This window comes from Pongo pygmaeus, chromosome 16 (genome assembly GCF_028885625.2).
Source record: "Pongo pygmaeus isolate AG05252 chromosome 16, NHGRI_mPonPyg2-v2.0_pri, whole genome shotgun sequence".
Classification (NCBI taxonomy): domain Eukaryota; kingdom Metazoa; phylum Chordata; class Mammalia; order Primates; family Hominidae; genus Pongo; species Pongo pygmaeus.
This window is the reverse complement of record NC_072389.2, coordinates 21,972,475-21,975,636: the sequence shown is the minus strand read 5'-3', so window position 1 is coordinate 21,975,636 and position 3,162 is coordinate 21,972,475. Positions and strand designations below refer to the sequence as shown.

The 3,162-nt window shown below is 49.9% G+C and overlaps 1 pseudogene; it reads left to right on the top strand.

Moving 5' to 3' along the window:
• Window positions 1–1,302: 1,302 nt before the first annotated feature.
• Window positions 1,303–1,857, top strand: LOC134738236 (COX assembly mitochondrial protein 2 homolog; annotated as a pseudogene).
• The last annotated feature ends 1,305 nt before the right edge of the window (window positions 1,858–3,162 follow it).

Below are 3,162 nucleotides of genomic sequence, written 5' to 3'. Positions count from 1 at the left end.
CGCCCGCCCGCCCGCCCAACCCCGCGCCCTCACCTCCTCCGACGCTGGCAGCCCCGGTGCCCCAGGCCAGGACCTGACGCGCAGGGCCCGGCCGCCTCGCCCCGCTGCCTTGCGGACACAGCCTCCCAGCAGCCGCTGGCTCAGGCGGCGCCAGGGATCCTGACGCCTCTCGCGACCCCCGCTACCCGCGCTTATGGCCAATCGCAAGGCGGCTCCGTGGGCGCAGCCAATGGGGAAGAGGAGCCCTTCGCCGCTCCTCCCGACTCTCCCGCTCCTGCAATCCGGTTTATCTTCCTACTTGGAGCTCACCGGCTGCGGCCAGGGGCAGCCGCAGGCGCCGGAAGGCGGGATTTCCGCCGCACGCACGCACACCCGCTCTCCTACGGGAGTCAGTTTCTCACCACCTGAATTATTTGAACTTAGCACCACTAAAAGTGGAGCAATCAGGGGCAGAGTGTTTCCAGACTTCGTGTAATAGAAATCACTGACACCATCTATTTTTTTTTTTTTTTTTTTTGAGACAGAGTCTCACTGCCTCGCCGAGACTGGAGTGCAGTGGCGTGATATCTGCTCATTGCAACCTCCACCTCCCGGGTTTAGGTGCCTCAGCCTTCTGAGTAGCTGGGATTACAGGCATCTGCCACCACACCCGGCTAATTTTTGTATTTTCAGTAGTGACGAAGTTTCATCATGTTGGCCAGGCTGGTCACGAACTCCTCACCTCTGGTGATCTGCCCGCCTCAGCCTCCCAAAGTTCTGGGATTACAGGTGTGAGCCACCGTGCCCGGCCTATTTCATATTTTAAATATTAGAAAAGTAGAACTTGGCCAGGTGTGGTGGCTCACACCTGTAGTCTTAGCACTTTGGGAGGCTGAAGTGGGAGGATCGCTTGAGCCCGGGAGTTCAAGACCAGCCTGGGCAACATGACAAGACCCTGTCTATTCAAAAAATAAAATTAGCCAGGTAAGGTGGCACGTGCCTGTGGTCCCAGCTACTCGGGAGGCCGAGGCAGGAGAATCGCTTGAACCCCGGAGGCGGAGGTTGCAGTGAGCCGAGATCGTGCTACTGCACTCCAGCCTGGGAGACAGAGCCAGACTCCGTTTCAAAATAATAATAATGATAATAAGTTTGGGCGGTGGAGGGCCACCCCCGGGCATTGGCCACCTGTGGAATGACCTGGCTTTTGGCTCCCTGGCAGCCAGCTTCTGGGTCAGGCATCTTCGTTGGTGACTGCCCCTTCAGCTCTCCTCGTGTGGCCGTGAGTGGTGTGGCACTGCCGTGACCCATCATCTTGTCTTAAAGATGCATCCTGACTTCCCTCCACACTCGCACACTCAAGAATGCAACATCGTGATTAACTTGCTAAAAGAATATCACAAAAATCATAGCATTTGAAAATTTTTTGGTCATTGCAATGATCTTGATCAGGCAATGAGAAAATAAATGCTTGAAGAATGAGTACATGGAAAAGAAGACCAAGAGCAGAGAGTATGGCAATTCGATGCAAAAGAGACTTTTTTTTTTTTTTTTGAGACAGAGTCTTGCTCTTTCACCAGAGCAAGTGCAGTGGCTCAATCTTGGCTCACTGCAACCTCCGTCTCCTGGGTTCAAGCAATTCTCCTGCCTCAGCCTCCCATGTAGCTGGGACAACAGGCGTGTGTCACCACACCCAGCTAATTTTTGTATTTTTAGTAGAGACAGGGTTTCACCATGTTGGCCCTGGCCAGGATGGTCTCGATCTCTTGACCTTGTGATCTGCCTGCCTCAGCCTCCCAAAGTGCTGGGATTACAGGTGTGAGTCGCCGTGTCCAGCCGTAAAAGAGACTTTTTAATTCTCCAGAGGAATCTGAAAAATAAAGTGCATTTTCACTGGATGCTGAGAGAAGACCAAAAGACTATGGGTTGGCCCGGGCACAGTGGCTCACGCCTGTAATCCTAGCACTTTCGGAGGCCGAGGTGGGTGGATCACCTGAGGTCAGGAGTTCAAGACCAGCCTGACCAATATGGTGAAACGCTGTCTTTACTAAAAATACAAAAATTAGCCAGGCATGGTGGTGTGGGCCTGTAATTCCAGCTACTCGCAGGCTGAGGCAGGAGAATCTCTTGAACCCAGGAGGCAGAGGTTGCAGTGAGCCGAGATCACGCCACTGCCCTCTGCACTCCAGCCTGGGTGAGAAAGCAAGACTCCGTCTCAAAAATAAAAAAAAAAAAAAAAGAAAAAGAAAACGCAGAGTGCATAGCACATGGTAGATAGATACTGACACTGCACTGAGTCTCTTATACACATCGTCTCATTTTACTCTCACAAAACCCCAGGAGTTTGGTATCTTTATTCTAATTTTAAAGATGAGAAACTGAGGCTCAAAAATATTAGGGATATGTCCAAGGTAACGCAATGAGTAATTTGTAGATCTGAAATGCAGACAGATCTCTCATTCTGAGCCAAGTGCTTCGACAGCACAGAAGGTAGAGAAACTAAAGTTCCCTGTGGAGTTGTGGGATGCTTGCTGAAGGTAGATCATTTGGTGTGGAAACCAAAACACAAATGTCATTAGCGGGAGTAAGGGAGGGAGGAGGAGGGAGGGGAGTAGAGGATTTCATTGCGGGCTGAAGGAAGAGCATGCTAAAGATGTTAATTTGTGAAAAAAAAACTTGGCAGTTTTAGTAATTTACTGTTGTGAGGAGAAATAAATTTAGAGTATGAATGGTGTGGCGGCAGATCATATGAGAGGTATAGTGAAAATTTACAGAATCTGCTGACCCCAACATCAACAAAATTAATGAGGCCCAACTCTGTACCTGCCATGACCAAGTTTTAAATTTTTCTGTAGATAGGCTGTTCCTTCCAAAGCTTAGAGATTAAGCATATATATATATATATGTATATATATATATACATAATTTTTTTTTGAGACGGAGTCTCGATCTGTAGTCCCAGGCTAGAGTACAATGGCACGATCTTGGCTCCCTACAGCTTCCGCCTCCAGGATTCAAGCGATTCTCCTGCATCAGCCTCCTGAGTAGCTGGGATTACAGGCACGTGCCACCATGCCTAGCTAATTTTTGTATTTTTAGTAGAGATGGGGTTTCATCATGTTGGTCAGGCTGGTCTTGAACTCCTGACCTCATGATCTGCCCGCCTCAGAATCCCAAAGTGCTGGA